Below are 19836 nucleotides of genomic sequence, written 5' to 3'. Positions count from 1 at the left end.
CTCGACATTCTACGTTATTTAATTCTCAAAAGGAGCCTGTGAGGTAGGTCCTAATAGCACCTCTGTTGAAAAGGTGAGGAAACGGAGGCGCTGCGTTTGGATGTTTCCAGGTCGTAGGGGGACGTGGAAGTAGGGGGTCTAGGATTGGAATCCTTGTCTGTTTGCCGAGTTTCAGTGCTTGGCCCACCACACAGTGGCCGATGGTTAAAAGGGAAGTGGCTTGAGATGATACCTTGGAGATGAGGCTTGTAAAACTTTCGTTTTGTAATAATCGTAGACTCAAAGGAAGTTGCAAAAATACCACCGAAAGATCCCGACTATCCTTTGCCCGGCGTCCCTCGGTGATAGCTTCTTACGTGACGATAGTACAATATCAAAACCAGGACGCTGACACTGGTACGGCGCTATGAACGTGTCTGCAGACCCTGTTGACGTCCGACAGGTGTTTCATACGCATTCCCTTGTGTCCGCGCGCGTGAGCAGTTCCATGCAGTCCCCCCCCCACCCCCCGCGTATAGATTGGCATATCTGCCACCACATTCAAGACCCAGAACTGTCCCGCTGCCACAAAAGAACTCCTTCACGCCGCCCCTTTGAAGGCTCTCCCTTACTCCCTCCCCCCATCTCTAATCCAGGCACCCACTCACCTGTTCTCCGTAAAACGACACCTTGTAAGTGACTCCATCTTGCACAATGGCAGCATACCTGTCGTCGCTCATCATTTTTGCCGAAAACAGCCAGAAACGTAACGGGAGAAAGTAAGGTGAACTGATAATGGGATCAGAGAGGATTTTTGTATCCTTGTTGTTAGTAACACACACAATCACAAATCAAGAACATCCCGTTTGGTATTTTTAGCTGAGTGTTGTGGTAATTTTATAAGTCCCGCTCGTGTGTTTTCTCTCGCCGAGTGCTTTTGATGGAAACACCACAGACTTTTTTAGCTTCTGCGTGGCTGCTCCATGCTCCCTGTCTGCATGGCTGTTCCGATGGAGCGTCCATTTCAGGAACGGCAGCCGTGCGGCTGAACTTGCAGCAGCCCGGAAAAGGGACATGGGAGCTGGCGCTCTGCCCTCCCAAAGTATTTATGAGCAAGGATAGACATAAGTCCCGCATGTGTTTGCGGGAGCCACGCTCTGGGCGGCACAGGCTTATGTAAACCCTGGCATTCGTGATACACATGCGTTTTTATTCATTCATTTCAAAGGGAGTGGCAGTTCATAGACCTCCCTTGGGGAGAAGTTTGAACCTTATCAAGATTAGCTGTTTCAAAAAAAAAAAAAAAACCCAAACCATAACAAAACCTTAATAGCTGTTTTTATTCAGGATGGCCGCGGAGTGAAACCTTATCATCGGGACACAGTTAGAAAGACTTCCTGCATTTCTTTGGTTCCCACTACTTAAAAAAAGGTGTAAAACGCGCTGATGCTGTCTGAGTCTGCAAACATAGGCACGCTCTTATTGGATAGTTGAATGATTGCAAACTTTTACTGTATGATTTGCCTGGATCTTTATTAGAAATGGAGTAGGCCAACTTACTGCTTTCGATTAGGTAGGCAGATAATGCCATCATTGCCCTGTAGGCACGTCATGTCACCATGGGGGGGCGCTAAGGAGAACCTGGATTTGAAGAAATGGGGGGCCCTCTGTGAGATTTCTGCACTGGGGGACACTTTTTAATTTTGGCTGTCTTAAAAAGAAATGAAATCCCGAACTCCTGGCGTGTGGATGCATACAGACACGCGAAATGGTGCTTCACTATATGATTCTGTCGTCTGAAACGTGGACTCGGCTCTTTGTCCTGGTTAGCTGTTGCTGCACTAATAATGCGACATGACAAACTACTTGGAAATTCAGTCCCGTAAGACAGCCATCACTTGTTCCCGTGCATCTGTGGGTCCACTGGGGCTGGCTTAATTTGGGCAGAGCTCAGCTGCTTGACCCGAGGCCAATCTGCTCGTCCCGCAGGGCTTGATTTCCTCAGTTGGTTCTGTTCCATGTGGCGTTTATTCTGGGGCCGGGGTCAGTGCGGCAGCAGCCACCTGCCAAAGTGCGGAGGCACAACAGGACAGCGGGAACTAAGGATTCTTCATGCACGGGTGGGACTCTGGCACAGGCTCATGTCTGCCTACCTGCCGTTGGCCGAGGCGAGTCACATGTCCAAGCCTGATGTCAGAGGATAGGGAAATAATGCTTCCTCCTTGATGGGGCCCTGGGAAGTTTGTGAGTGCAGAGAGGGGTGAGAAACGGGGGCAAATCATTTACCTGACCACAGCATGCAATCAGATTCTTCTGGAAATACTGATGTTTTCAAGAAGGTGCAAATCGATCGATCTCATTTTTTCCCCCATTTGGTCAATGAGCTCTTTCTGTCATGGATATCAACATGTATTTCCTTAGACCTAGTTAGACAACAAAGGCAAGATGGCGGGGCCTCCCCACTGACAACCGTCCCCACAAATCTGCATCGATTGGATAGAGACTGAACAGAGATCAAGGGACTATTATAGAAATAGAATGAATAGTAATATTAACACTTAAACAGAATTATCACCGTCTTCCCCGGTTTCCTTGTGCTTCGCGGCCCTGGCTCCTCAACCCAACAAAAGGAAAACATTCCGAATGACCTCCCAGGAGATTTTTTTAATCTGCTGGGATATACTGGTGTCGCTTCAAAAAGATTTATAAATTTAGCTCCTGTTTTAAAACCTAGAAGAATTGTAGATGAGGTCGTTTCTAATTGGAAGAAAAGTATACTTAATCCTTTGGTTCAAACAAATCAGAGCCAGCCTTTGGAAATTAGATGGTTAATTTGGTCAATTTCGACACGTAAATGGATAAGCTAAATTAAAAATAACGCACACACGCAAAATCTCCTCTCTGAAGTTTAAAACCTTTGCCCTGTCTTCTTCCACTGTATCAATTGTTTGAACAGTTGCCAAATCCTGGTGGTTTTCTCCCCCCTCCCCCAAGTTTGCTCTGTGGTCGATCTTACCTAGTGGAGCACCTGCTAGATTTCAGTCATTCGGTTGTCTAAATCAGGGGTCAGCGAACCATGGCCCATGGACCAAATCCAGACTGCCGCCTGCTTTTTTACAGCCTACAAGCTAAGAATAAACATTACATTTTTAAACAGTGGGGAAAAAAAATCAAAAGAAGACTGTTTCATAACATGTGAAAATTATATGCAATACAAATTTTAGCATCCATAAATCTAGTTTTATTGGAAACAGCCACACCCATCATTTATATATTGACTATGGCTGCTTTCACGCTACGACGCCACAGTTGAGTGATTGCAATGGACTGGATGGCGTGAGACACCTAAACTATTTATTATCTGGCCATTTACTGAAAAAGTTTGTGGATCTCTGGTCTAAAATTATGCTGCGTGTTACCACAGACCCTGTAGATAGGTCTAGTGCTACGTACGAACACAGGCAGAAGAAAGGAGACGCACATCGTTTGAGTAGAAGGGAATTCTGGGAACATGCAGATAAGGGCAAAATACCATTGGACATTCATTTATTTGGCAGTAGGTGTGGAGAACTGGGTATATGTCCAGCACTAAAGGAAAATTTCGAAAAGATAATACCTAGTTTCTACTCTCAGGCTTCCTTTGGATAAAAAGTAAGATGCATCCACATATAGGTCATAGTGTCTGAAACCTATCTGCCTTGTCTAATTCTCTAAGTCACCAGAAAACCCTTTGGAATTTTTAAGTTGAGCCTAATATCTTTTTTTTGTTGTTGCATAGCTTCTTTTGTAAATATTCTAGGCAGAATAATTTTCATGAGCATTACTATTCTTACCAGTTGACAGTTGAGAATTGAACTCTGAAAAATGGCATTTTCTCATTGGTTGAAAAATGCTGGTTCCTCTTGTTTTGCATGTGCGATGTTTACATTAGTATATCCCGAACTCCCTCAGAGGAAAGAATGCAAAGGGCCTCCAAGAGCTGACCCTTAAAACACCACTGCCCTGTTCATTAAACTCTGTAGTGCTTGCTGCATGCTTAGCTACAAGAGGTGTGTGGTGAGAGAGCTCTCAGTCCTGCCAGTGCAGCCTGTGTTTTGCCAAGGGATGTGGCCCCATCTTATGCTCTGTGATGTTTCTTTTGGCTGACTCGTCCACATTCTTGTGACCCTTTGAATGGAGATGTCTGTACAGCTTTCGGCCTACAACATGGCCTCCTGCTATCATTTCCTGCAGGTCTTGTCTTAGATCTCAGCAGCTTCCTGACTAAATGTCACCTTGGTGTCTCCTAAGAGGAGCTTGGGAGGCCCGCAAAACCTGGTTCCCACCAGATATGAGGCCTGATGTCCGTGAGTCGCCTTCTCATTGGACTCTGCAGGAGGGTGAGCCTGGAATTCTCTTCAGTTCCAAAGCGAGGGGCAAGGTGGGGCACTGATCAGAGTACCAGGAAAATGCCCCTCAGGGTGGGGATCACATGACCCCAGAGGAGGAAATTCCAGTTGAAAAGAGAAACCAGGTCAGCACCCTTGCGAGGGCGGGTGTACCAGCCTCAGAAACCGGCAACCTGTGGCCCGTGAAGGCTGCTATCAGAAGCCCATGGATTGGCCTGAATAAGGGCGTTGTGTTTTATGGTAGCGATTGGGTGGTACAAACCCAGAGCGAAACATGATTTATCTACTTTCACAGTTGTGCTGGGCTGGAGGGTAATGCGGAAATGACTCAGTTTCGTCTATTTGTCATGTTAACCAATGGTCAATTCGTTAAAAGAGAAAGGCAATGTGGGAACAATATTTTCTTGAGAACTATAGTGTATGTATATATGGCTGGCGGCGGCAACCTCTAACTCACCGTGATAAGAATCTTGTTATTTTGTAGAAGCTATATAATATCCCTTTGTGAATTAAATTAGAAGATCTCAAGGAGCGTTCCCTAAAATAACAGATCTATGATTAACTGGGAAGTGCTCACAACGTTACCAGGTTGCCAAGAAAGCTGGTGGCTTTTTGACTAGTCACAACTTTCCAGAATATTTTTAAAGAGAGTTTAATGTCTAGAAACTTTACCAAAGCCCTTAAAAAGCTGTGGAACTGAATGTCATTTGGGAAAGTTTTGTTTGCTTGATTCAGACTGTGATCCAAATTTGGAGGAGACGAAACCTCTTCAGGGTTTCTTCTGCAAATAAAATAAAGAATGTGTGCTGTAAACTGTTTTAACCTGTTAGACTTTGTGCTTTTTTTGTGGGAAGGGATGCTGGAAGTGGATAAAATGGACACTTTTGACTTTAATGAGGAAATATTGCATGATGGAAAAATGCGGTCTATTGGTTGGTTGTCACCAGCTTTTTATTCTCCAGCGGAGAAAACTTGTTTGTAAGACGGATATTCAGAGGTCTCTTCGCAACCTTTGGCTTATTTGTTACCTAAACAATTTTAAATATTACAGACACCAAAATCTTTGTATAGATGAAGTAGGATTCTGTTAAAGGAGAAATGTTTTTGATCTATATTTTGTGTGTGTGTATGAAAATATAATGATTTCTACAAATCTATGGTGACAGAAGGCAGATGAGTGGTTGTCTAAGGCTGGGGGTTGGAAAGGGGGTGAGCGCTAATGGGCACCAGGGTCGCTATTAGGGCGATGGAAATGTTCTGATATGGGATATTGCACAACTCAGTAAATTTACAGGTGAATTTCATGGCATGTAAATTTCACGTCAATAAAGTTGATTTTAAAGAGTACGCGCTGACTAGAGAATCGAAAAGTATTTATTAGTAGCATTACATCCTACTGTTTTCGCTTCTAGGCCACCCTCTTAGAAAAATTAAAATGTAATAAATGACAAAAAGCACCATTTTTTTACTATACATTTGTGGATGATACAGAAACATCTTGCAGAACTAAACACCAGACTTCTCAGAAATTTGACTTTCTCAAATCCAAAGCCAAAAAGGCATCTGAGCAACCATCATAATTGTCTACATAATTTGATGAAAATGTTTAAGACTGGATGACAGTTATGGTTGCACAATTTGGTCATTGGCTAAAAGTCATTGAATTGTACGTTTAAAGTGGGTGAGTTTTACGATGTATCAATTCTACTATGATAAAGTTAACTTCATAAATGTAAACGTGAATATATACATAGAATTCCTTTGGTGACATAGGTCCAATGCCTGCATTCCATATAATGAAGTCACCACCACAGGCTCGTACTCTTCTCCTCCTCATCAACGTTTGGCCTTGACTGTGTGACCCTGAGGTTTCCTTGAGGCTGTTGAAATTATTACCCTAGTTGAAAGAGATTCTACTGGAAACAACTTTTCGCTTATTTTTTTTCCCCTTTATTTTCTAGCACAATGGAAATATCCCATTCCAACATTACCTTCTTTTCTTTCCTCCTTTTTTTTTCTATTTATCATTCCCTTGCTCTTGTGATCAAGGTCATTCATACCCCGTGATTCCATTCAGATGGGCTTTTTCTTTCACAGCAGTTAGGAAGATGGTCCCGTGATAGCTGGAGATGTGTGTGTTAACCCGAGGGACCTGCCTGTTAGATGGTCTAGCACAGACAGACACATGCAGTTGGGTAGGGACGCCTTCCTCCTTAAACCTACAGTATAGCATCATTTGTTTAATGCCTCTGTATAATTCACACATTTAAATATACGTCATACACTGAACGTGTTCAATCTGGTGGGTTTTGGTATATCCACAGGACAGTGCAAGCATCACCAGTAGCTAATTTCAGAATATTGTGTCCCCCCTAAAAGAAAGCCCGTATGCACTGGCAGCCACGTTCCATTCAACTCCACCGCCCTCCAGCCCCGATTGCCACCAGTCTGCTTTCTGTCTCTATGAATTTGCTTATTCTGGACATTTCGTACAAATGGAATCATGCACTATTGTGGTCCTTTGCGACTGTCTCCTTTCACTTAACATAATGTGCTCAAGGCTCACTTGTGTCGGATGTATCAGTACGTTTTATTGCCATACGGTATTTCATCCTATGGAAACACCTTGTGTTTATCCACTCATGACTTGATGGACGTTTGGATTGTTTCCACTTTTTCCCTGTTATGAATGATACGGCCATGGGCACTCATGTATAAGTTTCATATGGATGTATCTTTTCATTTCTCTCGGGTATATGCCTAGGAGTGGAATTTATGGGTCACTGTGGCAATTCGGTGTTTAGCCATGTGAGGAGCTACCACGCTGCTTTCAAATGGCCACGCCATTTCACAGTCCCACCAGCAGGGTATGAAGGTTCCAATTTCTCCACATCCTCATCAACACTTGTTATCGTCTGCCTTTTTGATCATAGCTATCCTAGTCGGTGTGAAGTGCTATCTCAGTTTTGTTATAATTGGTAGGTTTAAGCAAACGCACAAAAGAAGGTGATTATTTGCTTTACAACACAATTTTCTGTAGCGCTCTTTTTAAAAGCACAAAACTACCCGTATAATTAAAACAGTGTCCTTTAAAAGAAATAGCTCACCGCAGGCTGCACATTCCAGCAGTATCCATTACAAAAAGCAAAGTGCACACAAAGCCCCATCCTCCTGTCCTTGCGGAGGACTGGGTCTCCTTGAGCGCGGAGGCCCTGCACCACCTTTGCGGTTGTCCCGGGACACGGCAGGGGTCCTCCAGCTCAACAGCTCTCTTGGCAGCAAGACTCCGAGAAGGCCAGAGGGCATGTGGCCACAGGCCCCTGCCTGTGCTCCTGAGTGAACCCTTGGCATAGGTATCCAGTGAACCGTGGGGTGCAATTCAGAGACCTCCCTCCGCCTTCTCTGAGGGCTGTGGAACCAGATTGACCTGGCTGGGGCCCTCCTTGTATCTGTCACACCTGCAGAAGTGACGTTTAGGTTAAAACATCCAGGCTGGACAGGCATTAGGTGGCAAAGAGAAGGAGAAAACACTCCAGAAAGAAGGACTAGTTTGTGCAAAGACTCCGAGAAACAAAGGGCATAACAGGTTCAAGGAACTGAATGAAGAAAGTCCAAAGTGAGTTGGAGGGAGAATGGCATAAGAGGCATTTGGAGAAATGAGTCGGAGTGGGCAGGAAGAATTGTGGGGTCTTGTACGCCACAGAGTTAAAGGTACTGGATCGTAACCTAGGAACAAGAGGAAGCTATTGAAACATTTTAAGCCTTGTGACGGTGTGTGTGTGTGTGTGTGTGTGTGTGTGTGTGTGTGTGCGCGCGCGCGCGCGCTCATGCACGTGTGTGTGTTATGATCAATTTCCTCATCCATAAAAAGGACATGATGAAATTGTGTTACAGCCTTTGAACACTCGAGATAGGAGGTCCTTTATTACCATGGCACCCACAGGCTCTCCAGTCCCAGGTTTTTGTCAACCTTGATAGGAAGAATTCACGGATGGCTACTGTGGGATCCTACTATTTTAAAATCTGCTTCACTCTGGTCCTGGCTTCTCTGACACCCACTGAACACCAATTACTACATCTCCCTGCTAACTAGCAACAGAGAGTCCCATTGGTTTAGTTTGGGCAGTGGCATCCATGCTGGGAAGACTCTCTTGCTCTGCCTCCTCACAGATTTCTGCCAGTTGGGTGACTGTTGGATCAGTCTCCACCCCAGGCCAATTAGCTATGGCTCAGTGTTGGTCTGTAGTACCTGCATGGAGTTTTGTGCCTAAGGAGCCCACAATGGCTGCTAGCCTCAGCAGGAGGCAGCTGTGGGCAAGGATGGGACGTTGTTGCCCTTCTCTGTAACAACAAGCAAACCACTGCCAAGAGCAACAATAATAAATATCTTGCAAGGATAACAGATATTATAGGTGACACTTATACAGTGCTTCCCACACCGTTTACGACAACGCTTGTCCCATAGTGTACATTGAGAAGTTGGTTGCCATTTTTGTTACCGACCATCCCATTCCACTCACCCGCACACACATACATACATCATCTCAGTAGACTCTGCTTGACAGGATACCAGGCTGGGGTCTTAATCTTTGACACAGGAGCCAATGATAACACCTTTGACCAATGGACAGATGACTTTTTGTTCTATTTTCATAGTTTTTTTTTTTTAAAGTTATGGTATTGAAGTCATTTGTTTTTTTTAGTTATTAATCTTACTGCTCCTTCCAACGTTTTGTTGAATAGCGTTTCATCGTGTTTTGGTGAAGTGATTTATGGCTGGCTCACAAATTCCAGTCTCAAGATTAAAGTTACTCAGAAATTCCTTAGGACACTCATTGTGCTAGCAGAAATTAAAAAAAAAAAAAAAAAGAACTGTAGGATAACATTCCTCTATCTGATTCCTCCATGACTGTGTTGAGTTCCATCACATACCTCCGACCCGTTCACCTCCAAATGGCCAGGAAGCATATATAGCATACATACAGTTGACCAATAAGGACATGGAAGATACTCGAAATCATTAGCCATCAGAGAAATGCAAATCAAAACTACCAGGAAATACCACTTTATACCCTCTAGAGTGGTAACAATAAAAATGTCAGACAATAACAAGTGTTGGCAAGAAGACCAGACAATTGGAACCCTCATACAATGCTGGTGGGAACAGAATATGGTGCAGACACTTTGGAAAGCAGTCTGGCATTTAGGTATCATATGACTCACCAATTCCACTTCTGGGTATATACCTAAAAGAAAGGAAGTATGTGTCCACATACAAACTCGAACATTCACAGCGACATTATTCATAATAGCCCAAAAGTTGAAAGAATCCAAATGCCCTTCAACTGATGAATGGGTAAATAAAATATGATATACCCATACGGCGGAATATCATTCAGCAATAAAAAGGATGAAGTACCGATACATACTGAGTAGCATGGGTCACCCTTGAAAACACTGTGCTGAGTGAAAGAAGCCAGCCACAAAAGGTCACATATTGTGATTTCACTTATATGAAATGTCTAGAATAGGCAAATCCATAGAGAGAGAGAAAGTAGAGAAAGTAGTGGGGAGTGATTGCTAGTAGGTATGGGTGTCTTTTTGAAGTGATAAAAGTGTTGTAAAATTGGTCGTGCCGATGGTTACAAAACTCTCTGAATATACCAGAAACCATTGAATCGAACATCTCAAACGCGTAAGTTATATAGTACGTGAATTATATCTCAATGAAGTGGTTATAAAAATAAGCAAAAAAAAAAAAAAGCCAACCAATGCTAGACTTGAATGGTGTAGTCCACTGTACAGTAATTGTCTAGGCACATTTACTTGCGAAACAAAAGCTCCTCAGTTATCTATTTATGTGTTACTTGGCCATATATGTACTTAAGAAAGTTCTCAGTTTACTTACAATATATATGTGGCAGCCAGTTTATTTTATGTCATGGGAAACAGAAACAGCATGAGCCGAGGACTGTTTATGTGAGCACAGTCTGGCCTTTTGCTGGAGACTGGGATATATTGTAATGCCCCAAACCACCCACATACCCCACACATTCATCAGGGCCAACATGCTGGGAGCAACCATGACTGCCAACCACAGGAAACTAGGATGCGTTTTATGTGGACATTTGTAGACAAATGTAGCATAATCTGTTTAACTGGTGTGGTGGTGGTGGTGTTATGTGTGTTTACGTTGTGTGTGCGTGTGTTTATAGCAAGCTCGGTCAGAATGCCCTAGGCCAACTTGTGCGATGAGCCTCTAAAAAGGAAGAACGATCAGTATCTTTGGAAATGTATTCTTGCATGCTCTCCATTGTTCAAGGATTGCTTTTCCCAGCTGAGGCCTGGTTTCCTTAGTCTTCTGTTGCTAGAGGATCCAGGAATGGGAAAAAGAATCTTCCCTCCAACATCCACTCCCTATCATTTTACTCGATGCCTTATATGTATACTTTCAAATCCTTGGAACGGCCCTCTAATGGCGTTTATTTATCCCATTTTATTGATGGGGAACTGGGGCTTGTAGATGCCAAGTAACTTTCTCAAGGTCAAAGAGATACTAAATGATAGAATTGGGTTTTGAACGCATGTTAGCTGATTCAAAAGAACATCTCCAGACTCCTTCAGGGTAAGCTGCTTTTTGTCTTTCCAAGGAGAGATGACACCCTTTACTCTTTTGCTGTTGAGCTAACCATAATCATTAATAAAACTCAAACAGAAATTAATTATTTGAGTAGAAATTGATTATACAGCAATTCAGTACTTAGACCAGGAACCAAGGATTTCTGATTTCCATGCCAGACCTTAGCCATTCAAATTCTAAAATTAGTTGGCTTTTTTCCTGTGAAAATATAAAATCATATAGTAAACCCTTAGGTTTTAGGATAGCAGCCTGCAGAATAATTCATGATTAAGGGAAAAAAAAAAAAAAGAAGAAGAAAGCAGAAACTCTCCTGAGAAGGAGAGCTGGGATCCAGTGGGCACATGCTTTTACCCAGTGATGTCATCCATTATGGATTTGTCTTATAGAAGGAAAGACATTGGTCGCCCATTGGTGATAGGCTCATGAGAAGCTCATCTTCAGAGCTGGAAAGTGTGGAGAAGCAGTTGTAGACAATGAAGGGAAAAGCAAAAAGGGAGCTAGAGTGGTAGGGCTTGCCTGGTAGCAGCCAGCTGGTCACCTGGGACTCGGGTGGGCACCCATGACCCCTTGGGGGTAGAGGTGAAAAGCAATGGTGGGATAGCAATGTGCCCATACTGTTGACAGTGGGAAGGAGAGAGGGCAATGAAGATGAAGAACCAGGAACTGCTCGAGCATTCAGAGAGGCAGCCAGCAGCCCCTGACCCCTGACCCATGAGGATGCCGAGCTGAGTGCCACATTGAAGAGATGCTATCAGTCATAATGGATTGTCACTAAGGATGATTGGAGACACATTCACTTCCGGTGGTAAAACTGTGATGGGCTCATTCGGCTCTGAATTTGATCGGTATTTTCACCTCTAATTGTACCTATATGACTAACTGGTTCAATGGCTTTTAAAGACAAGAAAATATCTCCATTAGAAAAATAAAAACTCTTACAGTAAGATGGTTAGTGCATAAACTTTGGGCTCTCCAGGATGTGTGCTTATCTAGAATGACTCATTCCTAGATGATCCAGGGTCGCTGAGGATTTACTGTACTGGACCTTAAGAACTGTAACCTGCTCTTTTTAAAAAATATTTTTGGAGACATTTTTCCTTCCTGAGGTTACCCACAGCAGTATCCTTTGACCACATTTGCTTTGAGCTCTAGATTAGAGAAAAAACAATCTATAGCCACCCACAAATACGACATTTCTTAAGATGAGGCTTTCAGGGGCATAAAACTTATGAACTGAAAAGAAAATGTGGTTCCTGTTGGCAGGCGCTGTTCCTTTCATTGAGTTCTAATTACATGGGATAGTTTTTAGGTGAACCAGATGCAAAGCAAAAGGGTTGCTTTTCTTTTTTAATTTATATGTTGAATTAAGAAGACTGCAGATGAACTTGAACAGACTGGAAGACTAGACACTGAATGAGTCTAACACTCGTCTTTGGAATCTCGCTCGTGTGGCTTATGTGGATTTTAAGGCTTTGGTGCATGGATAACATTGTTTCCAACCTGAAGGCACCTTGCTACTCTGCCTTCTGGAGGAGAGTTCTGGAGCCCAAAGGTAGTTAGGATGGTTTACGATGGTGGGGTGCAGTACAGATTAGCAATAGGAGATAGAACGGGTGGAGGGGCTCATCAGAGAGACGAGGAAGGTAGCTTTTGCCTCTGAGCCGGGCATGACTCAATCGGGTGCTGGTGACAGTAGAAGATGGACAGGAGATGTGGAAAAGAACTAGAAACAGCCGAGCACAGGGTAGCGGAGCTCGGGTCTCTGTATGCACCATGTCTGTGTTCCTGTATTCAGCCTTTTCTCCCCAATTGCCTTGTGCAGGCCTGGCCTTTCTCCATCTCTGTGTCTTTTTGAAGCATTGCAGGATATTCGACATCAGCACCTAATTATGAGCCTGTTTCATCTCTGCCTTAACATGGTTTAAGTATGTCTGCGAAGGAAGAACATTTACTTACATTGTTAACCGTCCCTTTTCATGTCGCGAAACAGCAGATTTGTTTAGCCAACAGATTTCGCCAAGAAGGCAGTGAATGAAATTTCAGTTTTCCAGTTATGTTTGAAGTTAACGTTTGGTGATAGAGAGCCAAGCTCAGTCAAGCAACACTTTCTTACGAAAGCATCTTTGAGCCCTACATGAATCATGACTTAAAGTAGCATTCGGCCTTCAGACCAGCGCTGTCCAGTAGAAATGTAACCCAAACCACATGGGTACTTGTGAATGCTCTAAGAGAAATGTTTAAAGAGTAAAAGAGACAGAGAGAAACAACAATATATTTTACCTGACATATCTGAAATAGTTTCATTGTGGTATGCAATCAGAAAGATTAGTGGGGAGGTATATTATTGTATATATTTTTTTCATTCCAAGTCCCTGAGATGCGGCCTGTATTTTGTACTCACACCACATCCTAATTTTACCTGGCCACGTTTTGAGCGCTTCGTGGCCCCCGTGGCTAGTGGCCACCATATTTGACACCAGGGCTTTAGAGGACTGGACTGGGAGACAAAAGGTGATATATCTGATTCAGTTCTCTGCTGAGGAAACTTTTATGTCAATCAGTGCGATTTTCCACTCTCCCCCATGCCTGTGCCCCAGCCCTCGGCACCCCAGGACCGCATTTTCCACTGAAATAGTCCGGATTTTGTATCTCTGTGGGCGATATGGGTATGGGACCATGTTTTCGTGTTGCATGGTAAAATGCAGCTGCTGTTCTCTGCTGGCGTGCCACTCGGCTTTGAATTCCAGCCCCTTGGCTTTCCCACACTGGGCAGCCAACGCAAATGATTGTTTGCAATGATACCTGTTCCTTTCTGAGAAGATGAAGGCAGTAATCAGATTTGTACTTAGTACAAGGTGTTCAAGTGAAATTACCTAGTGGTTTTGGCAATCCTCCCTCCCGAATTGCTGGGGTGTATCTTCATCGGGGTTATATAAATAGGAATTGCCCACCTCCTAAATAGAGTGTGTAATACGGGAGGTAACCTAGGCATCCTCCTACACCCTGCCACAATTGATGCCCAATTATTCTCCAGAACACCTAAGACTTTATGTAATAGGGTCCTGGGAAGAGGGGAAGTGGCAGGCAAAAGTGGAATGAATGTGTCAAACATCGCTCATGTGCGAAATGTGTGGATCTGGCATTTAGGTGCAAGACGCTTTCTGCTTCCAGTTTCGGGGTTTGTTACATTGCAAGCAGGGCTCGGTGTTGCCAGGGCAGCGTCTTGGAGCCGATACTCACACAGACAGCCAGCGATTGCTGGACCTACTGATACCAGCACAATCATGGACCAAGCCATCCTAGAAGAGAGGGGACTCCTGGGAGATAAAGCCCGAGTCGTTACGATGCGTTTCCTCACGCAAAACGGGGAGCACGCTCTTCTATTTATTAATTAATCTGCTATATAAAGCTTTGCTTAAATTAGGAATGGGCTCAAAGTGTGACTCACTGGCAGTCTTTAATGTTTGGAAAACGTTCAGAGAAGATGCAGCCAAAATGGATGGAAAATTTAGATGCTTATTTGAGTTGTTCTCGTATGTTAACGTTTATAAATTTCTTTAAAACGAGACAATCTTTAGATGTTTAGGTAGAGTGCGATCGTGTGGCCAAGAGCTTGGGAACGAGACCCTAAATTTCTGGGCAATGTCATCCTTTGAGTTTGTATTTGGAATCGGGCATCGCTTCAAATTCTGACTCTGGAACTTAACTAACTGGGTGACTTTGAGAAAGTTCTCTGTGAGCCTCAGTATTATTTTTTAATTGGATCAGCAAAATTATCTCACAAGGCTGGAGTCAGAACTATGGAGGAGGATGTACATGAAGTGCTTGGACAGTGATCAGGACAAAGTACACCCTGAATAAATGGTAACTACTCAGTTGTAAAAGTTAACATGTTGTCAGATGTCTTTCAGTTGTGTGTGTGTGTGCGTGTGTGTGTGTGTAATGAGAATGTATAACGTACTAGCTTTTAAACCTAATTATTTTTATTCCAAAACAGGAAATATGTCCAATGATATATTTTTATTCAAGTCAACAAACATTTGCTGAGTTTGGGTTATGTCAAAGAATTTACTGTTGGGTGATGAGGTGTACATTATTGTCAAGTTTTGAGTATCCTAACATCCTGTACATGAATGGCTGTTAGGTCACAGCTTCCTTCCTGTGGCTCTTAGAACGTAATGCCCGTGGCCCTGTGGTCCTCAACTGGGGGCACTTTTGCCCCCCCCCCCGCCCAAGGACATCTGGCAAGGTCTGGAGACATTTTTGGTTGTCACAGCTGGGGGAAGGGTGCAAATGGCATCTAGTGGATAGAGGCCAGGGATGTTCAACAGTCTTACAGTGCAGAGGAGAGCCTCCACCACAAAGAATTGTTCAGCTCTAAATGTCAATAATGCCAAGGTTAAGACACCCTGGATTTGGCCTGCCCCTCTCTACTCCCATTCCTGTTGTACAAAAGTACACACTCCAGATGGCCAGTGGACAACACCACTTGACGACCAGTGAGGGCACACGTTTCACACAACTAATGCCTTCCTGCCTCTCCTCTCTCCTCCTTCCTTCCCCTTATTCCAAATGTTGGTGAGTTATTTTTAAAAACGTATGTTGTTTGACTCCTGCTCTTTCTGTTTTATATTTAGGAAAAAAAAATGACTTTGTTTATAATCAAAGGTATGCTGTTAGTGAAGCACCATATTAAGACCAATATCCATCAACTTCGAAGCCCTTGAAATTGCCAGAAAGTCCCTTTAGGAACTGTATCCACCCCAGCCTTCTATCTCTTTTCTGATCTTTCTCTTGTTAAATTTGTTTGTCCTGAGGCATCAGGTTTCAGGGTAAACACAGTAGTCTTAATCAGCGCTGTCCTTCTGTTTTATGTTATCAAGCAGCATTATTGCTTTCTTTGGTTCTTCACTATATGTGTATACATTTCAGCTGAAATGTGGGTTGAGTAGATTTAAAAGAATTTTTTTAATGTTTATTTATTTTTGAGAGAGAGACAGAGAGAGCGCACAAGCAGGGGAGGGGCAGAGACAGAGGGAGACACGGAATCTGAAGCGGGCTCCCGGCTCCGAGCTGTCAGCACAGAGCCCGACGTGGGGCTGGAACCCACGAAACGTGAAATCATGACCTAAGCCAAAGTTGAACACTTAACCGACTGAGCCACCCAGGTGCCCTGGGTTAAATAGATTTTTTTTAGGTTAGCTAGAACAATGGTAGTCTTACGGTTTTTAAGAGAAGGTGTTTATTGTGTTTCTTAAGAACTGATTGAAAAATAAATAAAGAAAAAAGAAAAATTAATGAAAAAATTTTCACCCATCTGTCAGTGGGGGTTGCCCGTTGACTATCATCTTATTCATAGTGACTACCCATCGTATCAGTATTCATGTGTACAGATGGGACAAAAAACATGGTAATAATTTCACCGTGTGTAGGTTTAAATGATTGATCATTGCTTTGCCTTTTTGCAGCCGACGCAGTCTTTTTTATAGAAACTGTTTCCGGTTGTGGTCTTAGAGAGCATCAGCATTGTGTAGTATGCCAGCTTGGAAAGAAATACCTGAAAAGCCACCAACAAATGTAAAGTGTCAGAATAATCAGTCAAGCATTAGTCACGCATGCCTAATAGATATCCTCTGGTAAATGTGCTCCCCTGAACTCATTGGTTCGCACCCAGGCGGTTTTGCCCCCAGGAGACATTTGGTGATGTCTGGAGACGTTTTTGGTTTTCACAGATGGAGTGGGGGTGATGTGCCCCTGGCATCTGGCGGGTAGAGACCAGCGGTACTCCTAAATACCCACAGTGTACAGGACACCTCCCACCGCAAAGAATTATCGAGCCCTAAACAACAGTGTGAGATAGAGAACCTGCTGTAGATATTATGTATTTTTCTAGAGTTTATATTGTCTCTCTTCATTTAAGGTTTGACCAGGCTACTAGGACCATCTAGGTAAAAACTGCCCTCTCCTAGGCTGGCTGGACATAAAGCCGTGAGTGTTAAGGTCAAGGTGATACCTACCCGGGAGGGTTGTCAAGGGGAATTTGTTTCTTGGGTGGGAGGCTGGATTAGCTACCCTGGGATGTCTCTCCGAGCCCAAGCATTCTATGCTTCTTCTCTTTCGCCCCACAGAGCCATTTTTCAGCAAGAATCCTTCCCAAAGTTTGTGGTCATCATGACCAGCCTGTTCTCAGATCCTGCCATTAGAGCCAAGCAGAGTATTTTTGGAAAGTTGATGAATGTGCTGAGAATGTTATTTTTAAATAGCATTCTGCTGTGCAACACCACAATACAGTCTCCTCAATGGAGCTGAGTCCAAGTGGAGGCATGACCTCTAATGTCTAATAGTAAACTCTCGAGAACCTGTGAAGACCAACAACTCTAGAGGTTTCCAAACCTATTCACATGGCCACATGCTGCCCCTGCTGTCCCCTGAGACACATGGACATCCCCCTTCTTGAAATTCAGACCCTCAAATATCGGTAAAGACATAGAATGCTGTGCAGTCATAGGACGAGTGTCATGATAACAGTAGAAGGTCAAGCTAGGTGAAGGTTAAACATTAGGAGTCTAATACTGAAATATTTCTGGACGAAATGATAAGATGTCTGGGACTTCTTTTGGCATTATCTGCTAGAGTAGAATTCTAAAAGTTAGTGTTTTAAAGGGAAAATGGGGAGCTACAGGAGTGGCATTTTGGCGACGTCCCCTGGAAGCAGAGGCAGAGGCGCTTTTTAGCAGAGGAGGGTGCACGCGTGGTAGCCTTTCTTTTCGTGACCGGGACAGTGAGCAGCCTCACTTTGTCACCTTCTTCCTGTCATCCGCAATGCCTTGTCTCCTCACACCTGGACGCGGTGCGTTCCTGAAGACCTCACTCCGTCCCCACGCCCTCCTCCAGCTGCGGTAACATCGCCCTCTCTGCCGAACTCCTGCCCCTCTGCCTCTTGGGCATCTTTTTGTAAAAACTGGGATAGAACTCATATCACGTAAAATTCACCAGTTCAAAGTGTACCGCTCAGTGGGTTTCCGTACATTCACAGAGCTGTGCGTCCATCACGACATGTTTTAGAACGTTTTCCAGCATCTCCGGAGGCCCTCCGACACCCCCTCCCCTGACAACCACTAATCTACTTTCTGCCTCTATAGATTTGCCTTTTCTGGCTTGTTTTCCCTTAGCATGTTTTCAAGGCTCTCCATGTTGTAGCGCGTCTCAGAACTTCGTTCCTTTTTTATGGCCAAATAGCCTTCCATTGTATGGGTCGACCACATTTTGCTTAGCCATTCATCAGTTGGTGCGCGTTTGGGTTGTTTCCACTTTTTGGCTATTATGAATGATGCTGCTGTGAGCGTTCACGTGCAGGGTTTTGTGCAGGCGTGTGTTTTCATGGCTCTCGAGACGGAACCTACCTAAGAGTGGAGTTGCTGGGTCATACAGCAACTCTACGTTTATCCGTTTGAGGAACCGCCAGACGGCGCTCGTTTGCATTCCCACCAGCAGTGCATAAGGGCTCTCAGTTTCCCACGTCCTCTTTGACATCTGGATCGGCACAAGTCTGTTGATATTATTATTTGTCTTCAGGATGAATTATCTCCCCCGTGTTAGTTGCCCTTCCCCGGTTCAACTGCAAACTACTTAAGATGGTGATCCACTGCGTGGTCTTCGTCCTACCAAATGTGTCTTGATTGCCCGCCGTGTGCCAGGAACCAAATGGTCAGGCTGCGAAGATGAAAACGTTCTGTTTGGTGGCGGAGGCACATGCGATCATATCAGCCCATTTCTGGGCGACAGGTGCAGTCATGAGCACCTATTCAAGGAACGGCCTTCGCTTCCCAGAATTCATTTGGTTGCCTCCCTCCCACAATGCCATACTTACAAACACCGCTTAAGCCTACTATTGAACACATTCTATTTCAGAGAAGGAACAGATCTCTGTGTGTGTCCTCCTTTTAGTCCAAATGTAGAAACTCTGATTTTTCTCTTGGGTATTTGCATTTCAGTACCACTTAGCGAATATGCTTAAGGAAATAAATGCCAGCAGTATTTCTAGCCGTCACTTTGGAAGTACAATGTGAGTTATTTTGAAACAGTGAATCATCAAGAATGTTAATCTGTTGACTTGTAAGTATAAAAGCTGCTTGAGACTCTAGGCTAAGGAGACAAAAGGAACCTTCTAAAATTTTCATTCCTTTGGACTCAAAAATACATTGTCCATATGTTGCTTTCACCTGCAGTCAGTCTGGTTTTGTGTTTGTCTTGCTTCAACTACCCGTCCGTGGTCAAGAGAAATGAAGGTATTTGGAATCCGTGAATGGTGTCAAGAATGAAAAGAATCCGGGGGCGCCTGGGTGGCGCAGTCGGTTAAGCGTCCGACTTCAGCCAGGTCACGATCTCGCGGTCCGTGAGTTCGAGCCCCGCGTCAGGCTCTGGGCTGATGGCTCGGAGCCTGGAGCCTGTTTCCGATTCTGTGTCTCCCTCTCTCTCTGCCCCTCCCCCGTTCATGCTCTGTATCTCTCTGTCCCAAAAATAAATAAAAAACGTTGGAAAAAAAAATTAAAAAAAAAAAAAAAAGAATGAAAAGAATCCAAGTATAAACTGTTGAGAGAATTATTATGCCATATAAAGGTATGATTATCCAAACATAGGCATATGATCGTTAAAATAGGTTTCATATTGTGCCTTTAAGTGACTTAACAATAGCATCAAATTGTTTTCATCTGAGTTCTTAATTACCTAATGGAAAAGGTCAATGTTTGCAGTGCCAGAGCAGAGGCAGAAAGGAATTTCTTGTATTTAGGAAAAAGTCATTGATCACCTGATTGATCATCCGATAGG

General features: G+C 43.8%; 1 protein-coding gene across 4 annotated transcripts in view; it reads left to right on the top strand.

The window, feature by feature from the left end:
* Nucleotides 1-19836, top strand: part of ARHGAP6 (Rho GTPase activating protein 6) — a 449413-nt gene that overhangs the window by 226945 nt on the left and 202632 nt on the right. The window lies entirely within an intron of this gene.

Source organism: Panthera tigris, chromosome X (genome assembly GCF_018350195.1).
Source record: "Panthera tigris isolate Pti1 chromosome X, P.tigris_Pti1_mat1.1, whole genome shotgun sequence".
Lineage (NCBI taxonomy): Eukaryota > Metazoa > Chordata > Mammalia > Carnivora > Felidae > Panthera > Panthera tigris.
Note: the sequence above shows the minus strand (reverse complement) of the source record. Positions and strands in the feature narration are given on the sequence as shown.